The sequence below is a fragment of the Dicentrarchus labrax genome, unplaced genomic scaffold (genome assembly GCF_905237075.1).
Source record: "Dicentrarchus labrax unplaced genomic scaffold, dlabrax2021, whole genome shotgun sequence".
NCBI classification, from domain to species: domain Eukaryota; kingdom Metazoa; phylum Chordata; class Actinopteri; family Moronidae; genus Dicentrarchus; species Dicentrarchus labrax.
The window spans coordinates 10697096-10710040 of NW_026136712.1; the positions used below are offsets into that span (position 1 = coordinate 10697096).

The 12945-nt window shown below is 43.8% G+C and overlaps 1 protein-coding gene across 2 annotated transcripts in view; it reads right to left on the minus strand.

Moving 5' to 3' along the window:
- The window catches only part of ntn2 (netrin 2), a 45312-nt gene extending 32917 nt beyond the window's left edge, over positions 1-12395 (minus strand). Inside the window, exon 1 of one of the 2 annotated variants that reach the window (XM_051418407.1) lies at positions 12201-12395. The gene's annotated coding sequence lies outside the window, so the exon portion shown is untranslated. Of the gene's footprint in view, positions 1-9341; positions 9653-12200 lie in introns of those variants that run through there. The other variant, XM_051418405.1, reaches the window with a different exon arrangement.
- Between the last annotated feature and the right edge of the window lie 550 nt (positions 12396-12945).

Consider the following 12945-nt stretch of genomic DNA (forward strand, 5'->3'; position numbering starts at 1 on the left):
GGGAGAAAATGTCACCAAGAAGTAAAAATACTTCTTAATTCAATCCTGGAGACTGATATATAACTACATATAATTTAAAATGTCTTTTCAGACTTTTTTCTGCTTCATTTTGCTTCACTTGAGATAAAAAGAGAGATAAGCATATATTTCCCAATATGCCAAGCTCTGAAGCAGCCACTCCAAGAAATTTGAAGACCTGAGCATGAAAACACTATACACAAAAACCCCTGCTTTTATAATATTCAACATATGAAAAATGGATTGGCCAGCTCATAAATGACTGGAGTAAGAGTGGGCCTTGCCAGGGCGGATACGAACATTGATCAATGACATGTGTCTGAGGACGAGGAGGTTAAAGTGGGCACACAGGCGGGAGTTCATCAGCCAAGGCACTCCATCAAAAGGCTGGCGGGCCCGACACCCACTGGGGAGGGCATGGAGAGACGGCTGATAGAATTAGCAACTCATTAGCATCCAGGCCCAGCTTCCATCAGCAGCATGTTCATCCAAGAAAAGAGACGGTGGGGAAGCTCTGAGAGAGAAGAAGGGGGGAAGGCAGGAAGGAGCTGGAAGAAGGGGTAGAAATTATGACAGGTGAGGGAAAAAAAGATGGAAAGAGGGAATTATTCCGACTTAAAATGTGATGGGCATGTTGTTGAGGCAGTGCGAGGAAGTCTGAAAAAAGAAAAGAAAAAGAAAACCAGGCAGGAAAATACTTGACAGGCTTAAGAGAAAAGAGGACAAACAGGCATAAGCAAAGCAGAGCTTCAGTTTTGTAGGTAAGAAGGAAAAGAGGGACACATGAGGGGAAAAAAACAGCGAGGGGCACGACAGTGATAAAGCAGAAATGACTCGAGGGAGGGCGAGCAGGGACAGATATGAATGGAAGTAGTAGGAGAGAGGGAAAGTGACAGAGATGGAGGGAGGGAGTTAGGGGAAGGACATAAAAAATGAGAGAGGGAGAGATGGAGAGAGAAACAGAGGAGAGACAGATTAAGGTGGGGGACTGCATTGGTCTGTGTCTGGACTTTAGATGACTAAATATGGTGCGGTCCGTGTGCTGCCGGGCCTGCTGTGAGATTCTTCCAGGGTCTGGTGCTGTCAGGCGCGTCTGGCAGATGAGCGTGTAGGTTAAACAGAGAGAGAACAGTGACAAGGCTGTTTAATTCCACTCTGTACGCCCTCTGAAATAGATGCTAGCCTTGCAGCAAGTGTTAATGGTTCTCCGAGACAGTCCAGCAACACTATGCTTTGGCAAAAAGCTGGTCTTTATTAACAACTTTTTCTAGTCTACATAAGACATATTCTATATTGCTATAAAAACTGCAAAATGTGAACCAGTTCCACAAACTCTCTCTGGAGCCGTAAGCCTTGCCAGGATGTCAGTACAGTGGTGTAGTTGGTTGACCTTTGAAATACTAAGAATCTGTTTCAGCAAGAAAATTCTCTGCTTTCAGCATTGACAGTGTGTTTAACAAGCCACAAGTTCCCCTCAGTGGGGGCAGACATTGTCTTTCATTAAATGTGGTTGAAGTAGCAACAGCTGCAGGCCCATGTCTCTGTTTGAAGAGGACAATGAATACCACACAGAAATGCTGCTGGCTGTAGCTACATATTTAGCGTGCAGACATGAAGATTGTATTGATCTTCTCATCTAACGCTCACTACGAAAGTGAGTGTGCATATTTCCCGAATCTGGTATATTTCTCTAATAAATGTAGTATTGATCTTTGTATGAAAAGATGTGTCAGTCAATCTAGTAGTGATATTAGCTTCCAATCCAAGTTTTGATTTTGCTATCGGCTACCCTTTTGTTTACATTTGGATCAGAGATAGTGCCTTTAAAGTTGGATCTGACCCCCAGCACACAAACCTACCACCATCTGGTATGTTAAAAGACACACTGTTCCTGTGGCAGCTAAGCCATTTCCAAGTGAATGGCTGCAAGGAGTGCAGTGACAAATACAATCTGCATAGCCAATTTATCACTGCAACATTCCTCTGTGGATTAATGGCAAGGAAAATGTACTTGTGCTGACGTGCTACAATCCCCAGTGGCTTAGCCACTGCAGTCTTAAATAATTTGCCCATTAGTATTATGGGCACAGTAAGTAAATGGATGAAAACGTACTGGGCTTTTAGAGTGGGAGCCCCCCTGCATTAAAAGTTGTGCATCACCACAATGACTGGTCAGGCCATTTGGCTATTGGAACAGATTCAATGGTTTTAATCACACAGTGACAGCCCAATTAGAGAAGGTAGATGATGGAGGGAAAAAGGAAGGAAAAACAGATTTAAAGTACGTGGGCAGAGAGACAGGCTGAGAAAGAGAGAGAGGGAGAGAGAAAGAGAGAGAAAGACAACAACAGGAAGATGACAGGGTGGTCTGGTGGTTTCGTTTTTTCAGCTTCTCCCTGTCACCGGGAGATCATCCCATGTTGAGTTGTCTCTCTTTCAAGCGTAGGCGCCTCTGTCAGAGTTCACAGATTAGGAAAACAGAAGTCGCTGAGAGGCTTTATTTGGCTTGGGTGTAGAGGAGGGCGCCGTGGGAGGTGCAGATAGGAGAGGGACAGCTGAGCCACTTTGTATCCCAAGTGGGAGCTTTTCACGCTGCTCTAGTGAGTTGGCGTGGTGGCCCCACTAAGACTAGGAGTGAATGGTGGTCTACAGCATTGCTTCTCTTGGATGACAGCAAGCTGGGGCCCAAACTGGTGTCCTGCTGTCCCCCCAGCCTGCTGTACAGTAATCCCTGGTGGGGTTATTAGTGGCTGCCAAGAACCATGGAGGACTTTTTAATTGGCTAAAAACAGGGCCACCTCCATTCTCATTATCATTTTGGTGAGATGCATTGTATGAATATAAAAGAACCATGAGAGCAGAAACAAAGTCAGAAATCCCCTTGTACACAGATTGCACATGATTTGATATCAAACAGTGGTGAATATGCCCATTAGAGCCCAAGGTGACTTCTTTATATTGCATGTTTTGTCAGACCAACAGTCCAATGATACTGGATTTTTATATCATTAACAGTTATATAAAAGCAGAGAAATGCAGCAAATTCTTATATTTGAGAAAGCCAAATTAAAAAGTTATGAATTATCAAAGGTTTTAGGGATACATTTTCTGTCAAAGTAATAATCGATTAATTGATTAACTGGTTCAGCACTAATCACATTCTTACTGTCTGTATCCTTACAGACACACAGACACACAGACACACACACACACACACACACACACACACACACACACACACTTATTTAATAGGTAAATAAACCTGTCCAGATGGATCAACATGACTGACAGGCCTCAGGTAACAGGGGTCAGATATTAATGGCCTGAATTCCACTTGGTGATAGCCGTCTCCGCAGTGGTGACGATGATCCTGCTGTTTGTGTAAGTGTGCGTGTGTGTGTGTTGATGTGTGTGGGTGGTGGCTGTGGGGGTGTAGGGTACTCGGAGTTCCTCGCTGGCATTCATTAGTGTTTGAGGAGGAGGGGAGGAGGAGCAGGGAGGGCCGAGGGCAGGAGGGGGTCAACTCTCACAGCTGAGAGCGTCATTAGCAGGGGGATCACTGACAAATTTTTAAAGCCCGCTTATGTCTGCTTCAGAGGCTGTGTGTGTGTGTGTGTGTGTGTGTGTGTGTGTGTGTGTGTGTGTGTGTGTGTGTGTGTGTGTGTGTGTGTGTGTGTCTCTGGAAAGTTTAATCTGCAAAATCTATATAGTTTGTTGTTGTTTTGTTTTTTGCTTTACTCTAATTCCAATTTACAAAACTGTTTTCTATCACCTCGCTATTAAATCAAGAGCAAGTTGCTGCACCTGAACAAGAGGCCATACCTGAGCTAGTTGCTATCTGTTACTGGGATAACAATTGGATGATACAGCTCAGGCTCTCAACCACATGTGAGGCTAAAGACAAGGCAGGAGGATCCAAAAAGTACCGTAAATCATATTAGTGAAATAATCTCGGCCTTTCCATCTCTGCTCCTGGCAGAAAGAGACACTGCAGGGAGAAAGACAGAACGCCCAGCAGAGGAATGCAGCAGCTTCTGTGGCCCAGCCCACACGGCTGGCCCTGAGTCCGACAGCGGTTCTTTAAATCAACAGAACCTGATCCAGAACTGAACAGGAGGAGAGAAGACAGACAGCGCGAGGTGGAATATGAGGTCAGGCTAGTTCTCACAGATTCACAGACAGGAAGTTGTGCTAAGCTACTGCTCTCTGTAATTGTGCACATATACACTTCAGTACAAAAGCAGGAGGAAACTGCTGATAGGACAAGTTGTGGTGTATTTTTCTGTTAATTAAGTGTTCTGTGAGGTCAGTGTTTTTGGTGAGAAAATGGGAGGCGTTGGGAGGGGAAAAGGACATGAGCAGGCAGAAAGTTCTGGGCAATAGTGACTCACTGAACTCAGGGTTAACAGGGTTAATTTGTGTTCGACAAGACAGGGCAAAACATAGATATTTAGAATAAGGGGCTCTTTGTTTCTCTTTGTTAGATTTTATGTCCCAACACATCCAAACATTGTTCTGTTTTCTGCCGCACTACAGTTTAACTTATTTGATTCTGTAATAAAATAAAATAAAAGTAAATTAAAAACACAGTTTTTACAGTTTAACTATGAACTGATTGTAATTCATTTTGTTTTCCAGTTTTGTACATACAAAATGAGATAGAATCAAAGTTTTCTAAATAAAATTTAAAAAAATAGAGTTCTGAAACCAAATCCATTACAAAACTTGTTCAACTTAAATAACACTATCAAGTATAGTAGCAGGGTTTGCAACTGTATAATAGTGCTTCTGTAAAACACAAGACAATAAGCACCCAAGAATCCATTACATTTGAGTCATATTTAAGGATTAATAAATGATATCGGGTGTCACTGAAAATAATGGGAAGTAACTATTATTAAGGAGGTCCCAAAAGGCGTCACAAATTAAAAATATAGCTGCAAACTTTAGAGTGAGGGAGGAAAATGTTTACTGGATTTTTAAGTGACAGAGCGATGGACTTGGGAGGGAAGGGACAAGAGTTCAAGAATTTATAGCCTTCCATGTCAAACTGTGATCTGCTTTCATATACAAGAAATATTTCCGCTACATTTGCCGTCAAGATGCGTCTGAGAAAGGGATGACACCCACAGCCCTGCAATGGCAGGCAGAGCCACAGAGTCTTTCTCAGTTTATCACTGGATGAAGGCCATCCAGCGGGGATACAGAGATAATAAAGACGTGCAAAAAATGCTGAGAGGTTAAAGTTCCCTTAGTGTACTGTTTTGAGTGTGTGTGGGTGGACTGAGGACTCCTTGATTGACCATTTCCCATGGACCTGAGCGTAACCCTGACCGCAGCTTAGCAGCAGTGTGGTCGGAGGCCGGTGGTCGGGGAGAGGCAGGTGAGGTGTTCCTGGATCTGAGAGGAAGTAGCTCGTTTGGAGGGATGGAAGGATTTAAGGAGAGGAGAGGTGAGCACTCCCTCAAAGCCCTTTGAAGGCTGGCTGCGGTAGGCAGAGTCGCGGTTTTCCCAAAAAGCCCCCCTAACAGGAAAACAGCCTCTTTTTTTCCATTGCACAAGAGCAACCTCTACCCCACAGCCAAAAGCAAGGACCCGCTTTGAACTCACAGGGGGAAAAAAACCACAAATAATTTTATTAAGTGCTTGGAATACTCGCACGGTTGCGTACATTACACTTAAACACACACGTTGTTGACGGACAAACACATGCTCTCTAGTAGATTTTGTCCCCAATGCGTGCCCACATGAAGACGCATTGTAAAGGATGCCAAAGATTGTGACTAATCGGACAACTCCCTTTCCCCTCTTCCTTTGTTCCTCTCCTCCCTATCTCCAACACTGCTCATTCTTCCTCGTCGGCAATGTTAGCACGCAACTTTGCCTAAAGGTCAGAGGTCAGCAATCTCCCAGTGAAAAGAGTACAGAAGGAAAGAACTTAATTATCTGTCTTACAGCTTGAATGATGTTAACACAACGTCTAAATCAACCAAATTGACTGACAAATATGTCATCTGTCCACGTCCTCTCATGTCCTCATGCCTGTGTGTCATGTTTTCTGATTGGACGCCCATATTGGCAGTTAAGATGTGATTAGGTTTGGGGACAAAAATACAGTCCAACAAGGTCCCCAAGGGGTTATGGTGGGAACTTCCTTTGTGTTCCCTCGCAATACTTTTGCATTACCATGCATTATGTTTTTCGCTCCCTTGCAATATTTTTTGCCTTCCCTGCATAGGAACATTTAGTGTGTCGGTCCAATCCAGTTGTAACACACTGCCAGTTCAGGGAAACACTCTGCAGATGAGGAGAGATGATGTGACACTTTTCATTATGCATTGCTCACTATTCCTTCCAAACACCAGAGTGCCGACAGTACACAACAGGAAAGCATCACATGGTTGTAATAACAGTGTAGGGAGTTAGGTTAATTAGCTGTGTTAGCTCCACTAGTTATATATCTAGCTGCAGTGATACTACATAATACTTCATCGTGATACCGCTTAGGTTAGGACAATTGTTGTCATGCTTTAAAAAAAAACAACAATGTTGACGGGTCTCTCATGTTTAACTCCAATGTTTTGTTGAGCCATCTATTCACCCTGACCTCCTCTTGACGCACAATTTGTTGCTCTATAACAATGTCACCTCAGTCTCTCTTTTGCTCGTCTGATAGTTACTACGGCCACCAGAGGTCTTTGTCACTTGAACATAAACGCTGCTGCGGCGCTGAGATGACTGATGCTGTCATTCTTCTTGGCAGTAGACTCTCCGTTAACAGATTAGTATGCACGCAAAAAGCTGCTCCAACTTTATGGCAGCAGCCTGCTATTTTAACAGTGTGTTGCTTTGCCCTCTGTGCTCACATGCTGTATAACTAACTATAACGAGATGAGCAGAACTGAGCTTGCAGCTAGCATACATGGTTATCATAGCACTGGAAGAGCCAAACATGCATCTGGTCCATTGTCAATCCGTTAACAACTGCTGATAATAAAGTAAATAGATGTTGTTCCTTTGGAAAAATCAACCCACTACGTCTGCCATCTATTGTGTGTATCCAAAATAAGCACACTGATAGGTACTAGGTACACAGACACACATGTGGACCTCACACACACACACACACACACACACACACACACACACACACACACACACACACACACACATATCCCTCTGCATCTGGAGGAAATGTGTGGCTGACACATGCAGGCCTAGCAGGGTGCAGGGAGTGGCCGGATGAAGCATGTGAATCTTTGCCCCTGGATCCTCTTCCCACAGTGAGAGACATCTTGGGTGTCATGCCGACGAATGACAGGTATTTTAACAGGAAAGGCAAGCACACACACACAAACACACACTTTGTCAATCAAAGAAAAAACACATGGCCACTTAAATCTGCAGTAACACAGAATTTTGACTTCATTCTCACCTTTAAGGCGGAGACAGTGACTGTGTGAATGTGTGTAATGTGGTTATTTTATCACACCCCATCCATCTCCAAGCCTAAATATAAATTCATAGTGAGGAAGGAAATGATCCAGGAAGGAAAGAACATAAAATGGAGTATATTAATCTGCCAATTGAGAGAACTTGGAGAGTTATATTTAATGTGGAATCAGGTGCCAGACCCTGATATGGAAGCTCCTGCTGTACAGCTGTAATATGAAAGGTGATCATTCTGATCTCTGATTTAATTGACGGCTTCACCAGCAGGAACATGGTTGAGCGGAGCTAATTTTTTTTGATCGACTGGATGGTTTCACCCAGCAAAAACAAATAAAGAAAAAGATCAAACTGTTGAAGCCATAGAAGTGGAGAAAAATATATTGGTTGTGTTGACTTTACTTGCCCAGGTGGACGGAGCAAGAAGTTCTGAGGGATCCTACTTTTCAAGGCAGAAGAAAACAATCTGCTTGTGTTTCTGCAGCTTTCTCCCTCTCCATGCAATCCTTCTGCTTTTCTCTAGGGTTCATAAATACCAGGTACAAGTGCGCACACACACACACACACACACACACACACACACACACACACACACACACACACACTCCCGTGAGTGAATAAAATCTGCACTATGTTGCTTTGGATTAGCTTCCACATCATGTGCCTTCATGCTGCTCCTGACTCTACCTCCCTCTCTCTGTTATTGATGGAAGCAGGGTTTGATGCAATTAAATAATGATGATTCATTTGCAGAAACAGCAAAGCAATGGACACCCTCCAAATGAACAGCACGTTGCCTCACCAGATTCAACTCAAACATTTCCAAGGGTTCACACTCTTGCATTTTCTCTGACCTCGGTGAACAATGAGGATCCAGAGGAGTCTTCACGGACTGATTCCAGTCATTTGCGGTGAGAGTGAGAAGTAGGTCAAGTGGCTGACACTGTTTCAGTGTGCAATAGGGGCATACTTTAAGTCTATTGAAGCAGTTAAGATAAGCGATCTGTATGGGACTCTCGCTTTCACTTCCAGGCTTGTTGCTGCTTGTGAGCCGAGAGCAGATGAGTCTGAAGAGGGAGGAGCTCATCATTATTGTCCAGGTTATTGTTTCCTGTCACACCTTGGCCACGATGGGCTTCAGCTCATCTTCACTTTAATCCTCAATAAACCACAGAGAGGACACCACTTAAAGCTGCCTGACATTGTTCTTTTCTCTTTAAATCTGAGTTACAGTACAGAATTCAGTAAGATCACTCCTTTATAATGATTTCTTTCACACAAATGTGTTTCGAAATGCACGTGGCGGCGTCAAAGCGAAAAGGAAAAATATTAGGTGACAAACGCATTGGGAGACTTGGCGAGGGCAGTGCCGAGGAAGACGGGAACCGAGAAGCGCGCTGCTTGCTTTGGCATCCGCGCTTGGCTCTGATTCCAACTCGCTATTAAATCTCACTGGCTCCGTATAGCCCACCTCTTGTACCTTGTATTAAATACTCGGTGTGGGCTGTTTTTCTCGCTTTTTTTTTTTGTGCTGTGACCCACGGGCCAGTTGTAAACCGAGGAGGCTGACACCTGTCTGTGGTGTCGGCCGCTCTGAATCAGCGCTCCCCGCTGATTCAGCGACCCAAACACCTACTTACAGTCATACGACCTCATTACTAATACTAATATTACTAATAAAGTAATGACAGTCATTGCCTTCATTTAGAACAAATAGCAGGTAATGGACAGCCCGTCACAGCAAGCGCTGTGAGTCACTCACTTCTTTTCTGAGAGAATAAGTGGTGCGTAAAATTGAAAGCGGCTCTCCACACAACACGAAGACGCTGGATGTGAAATACACAGGCACAGTGACCCGCAAGTTACAAACTTACCATGCTGTTGCTGTCTTTGAATTTTAAAAATGACGTCCACCGAGATCCACGCCAATTAGCCTTAAAGTTCTCCTCGTCAGAAATTGTCCTCTCCAAACGCTCAAGTGTCTCGTGTTTCTCACACTCGCCTCGTTAAAATGTTAAAGGACGAGCGAAACGCGTGTATCATTGTCAAAAGTGAAGGGACGCCGAGAGGAAGTGGACTGCTGCTCCCATCCGCGCCCGAAGCTCAAACCAACTGAAAAGCGTCCAGTACATCCATAGGTTGTAAAGCGAGCCCGGGGTAGGCTACTCCCCATTAAAATCAAACCCAGATTTTCCCAATGCGCGCGCGAGAGAAAGAGAGAGAGAGAGAGAGAGAGAGAGAGAGAGAGAGAGAGAGAGAGAGAGAGAGAGAGATTTAAATATTCCACAAGCAAACTGTGTGTCTTGTTAACTTAAGTTTAATTTTATCTGTAATTTGGTGGTGCATGTAATTTTGGTGTGTACCCAAAATAACGCGCAACACTTGACCAAACTTGTTTCAATATTTTTTTCCCCCTCAAAAAACACAACTGGTCTCACTTTTACAACAAATACCTCCGCCGCTTTACGGACTAATTCTTACTGTGCTGCCTGCTCTAAATGCCCCATGGCTCGCTGTGTTCACAGGCAGCCATATGGAGGTCGTAATGAGAACACAACGTTGAACCTGTTGGAACAGAGTAGGCCTAGCGGGGCTCCGGGGCCCACAGAAACAAGAGGCAGATGCAGAATGTTATAACTTATTAATCCTAATAATAGTCCAACACATGTTGGGTTTAATAGCGTACGCCTGTGCGTCAAGACAGTAAAAACGTTGACGTTTTGATGGTTTTATTAAATATGCAATAATAAAAGTAGCATCAAATTAATTATATTATGGTATTGGCTCGTGGTTGCATCATGAGGATGGTCTATTGTGTGCGCCAGTGTGTGTGGGTAGAGAGAGAGGTTCGTTTTGGCACACTAAATGTGGCCCTGCGCCCTCGGCCATGACAGCAGCGCATTAACTCATTAACTGCATTCATATGGCTTTAGACTCCTCTCTTAGTGTGTAGGTTAAAGAGCAACGGATGAATGTCGTTCGTCATCATGAGGGCTTGAAATTTTATACAGCATTTCAGGGGAGAGCGTGCGTAAAGGCGCACTGGAGAGGTCACGGCATTTGCAGAGGCTGTATTAAACTGTATTAAAACAGCTTCATTTCCATTGGTATTTGTAGTCAGTGGTAATGTCTTATACTAATACTGACACAAAGCAGTCGAAGGACATAAGTGGTGACTTTTGGTGCTTTTTGGTTTGCCTGATACAACTTTCAAATTGTCTCCAATCACATCTGAGCAACAGAAGTATTCTCTTTGTAAATGCTCATAGAATAACATGTTACATTTGTAAAAGCCAGTCCTGCAGAACCGCGGGGACGACCACAATCCGCTTTATAATTCCCGTGAATTTATAGGTGACAGCCCGCGCGTTGCTCTGTGTTATTGCAGGTGCAGCCTGCCTACCAGCGGGTCATTATTCGAGCATCATGGCCGATCAAATCCCGAGCACCTCCCGGCTCCGCTGTAAGCTGATCAACATTCCTCCTGTATTTACTGTACCATCCTCTGGGGGGAACAGCACGGCCCGGCTCGGCTCGGCTCGGCTCGGCCCGGGACTGAGCTGCGCTTTGGTACCTTTATTCCAGTAATTCATCTCAAAACAAAGACCGTTTAAATATGTATTCAAAGCAGCGGATAATTTAAAATAATAAGCATTAACCCCCAATCCTCCTCTTGTGTATGTGCGTGTGTGTGTGTGTGCGTGCGTGCGTGCGTGCGTGCGTGCGTGCGTGTGAGACGCGTACATCAGAACACACCTGCAGCCAATACTAATTAACGATGTCAGTGAAGCACTAGGGCAGAAAGAATGAATAAGACACTGCCGATTAATGGGTTTAAACACCAGAGGCGAAACCGGTGCCAGTTTCATCAAAAGTAGGCGGAAATCCATTAAATTCAATCAAACTCGAGCCAGGATAAATGATGAGTTACTGAGCAGTATGTAAAGATATTTTTTTTTTGCTCGTGAAAACTTGACACATTTCCTCCCAGCAAGAACTTGCAGCCTGTATGTGCTGTTATTACTCCTTTTGCTCCTCTGGCCTCCTGTCCAATTACTTTATTCTTTTATTTGTCTAAGCCCAATTCTTCATTTGAAATTCTCCTCTCCTTCTTAACACTTTTCTCACATGAATCAGACTTGAATTCTGAAAAAAAGAACTTTTTTCATCGCCTTAACCGGAGTCTAAATCAGTTTTATAATAAATCATCTTCATAATTCTCTTTGATTTTTATTTTCTGTATTTTCTGGTCTTTATTTGTATTCTCCTTCACTATGGACTCTCTGAAATCCTTCTTAGAGAGAGAATGACGCTGTGTTATTATTTGCTTTCCTATGTTTTCAATTAAAATGCTTGAAACTGAGACATTTGAGAAAGTAGGCCAGTAAATTGGAACAATCGCAGCAGGCTTTTAATAATTTGGTCCAAAACAGAGTTTCTTGGAATGGAACAAAATAAAGACTGTAGTTTAGTTGAATAACAAGAAAACAAACTGAAAAATGTTCTAGCATAGACATGCAGTACTTGTGTCTATTTACACAGAGGCAGTAGGGTCCATGTTCAGCATTTTTCCATACAGGGCCAATTTTGACGCGTTTCTGTGAAATAAAGGAGCCCTGCCAGCCAGGCACTAATCTAGGTAGATTATCTCTCCAATTACAACTGGGAGAGATTTGGACTGTGTTAAAGACAGAATGAAAGAAAGCAAGCCAAACAACAGGCAACACACTTACTTGCTGTCAGATGGGATTCAAGCGGGGAGCTCTCCGCGGTCCTTTAGAGTTGTTGCACTTGGATCAGTCTGCTGATTTTTGTCCGCAAAACAAGCCTCAGTGGTGTGTCTGTTCAAAGCCCGGGGCTCTCGGCGCTAGGTTCCCTGCGGTGGACACCCTGGAGAAAATGTCAGCCTCCGGCTTTTTCCTCGCTTCGGTTTTTGGCACCCCTGTTGTTGGGCGCCCCTGCTGTCGGGCGCAAGGAGAGATGCTTACCTTGTCCGGAGGGGAACCCCCCCGCCCCCCCCCAACCTGGTTTTCAGTGGGGGGAGGGCGCCCTCTTGTGGCTGAGCACTTGTAGAGCTCCGTCAAGTTTTTGACCAGGGATCCACCCACAGAGTTTAGCTCATACATCTTTACTTTACATTCTCACAGACCAAATTCATTGTCCTTGTTTGATCTCATAATATTAGAAGTCCTTGTAATAAGATTAAGCAACGTTATTTGCTTTCTTTAAATAGCCTAATATATTAGACTTTTGTTAATACACATATTTAGACTTAGTCATTGCAAGAACAGAGCAGGTGTTACCAATAACATTAATGATACACTCTTCCATTTAGTTGTCCTGGTAAGCCCTGCAAGTGAGGCAGCAAACACAATAAGAGTGCTGGCTCTCAATCACTTAAATGGAATGCAGCCATCATTACTGTTATTAGTTACACCTGTGTTTAATGAGTCAAAATCTGTGCTCTGAGAAAGGTCT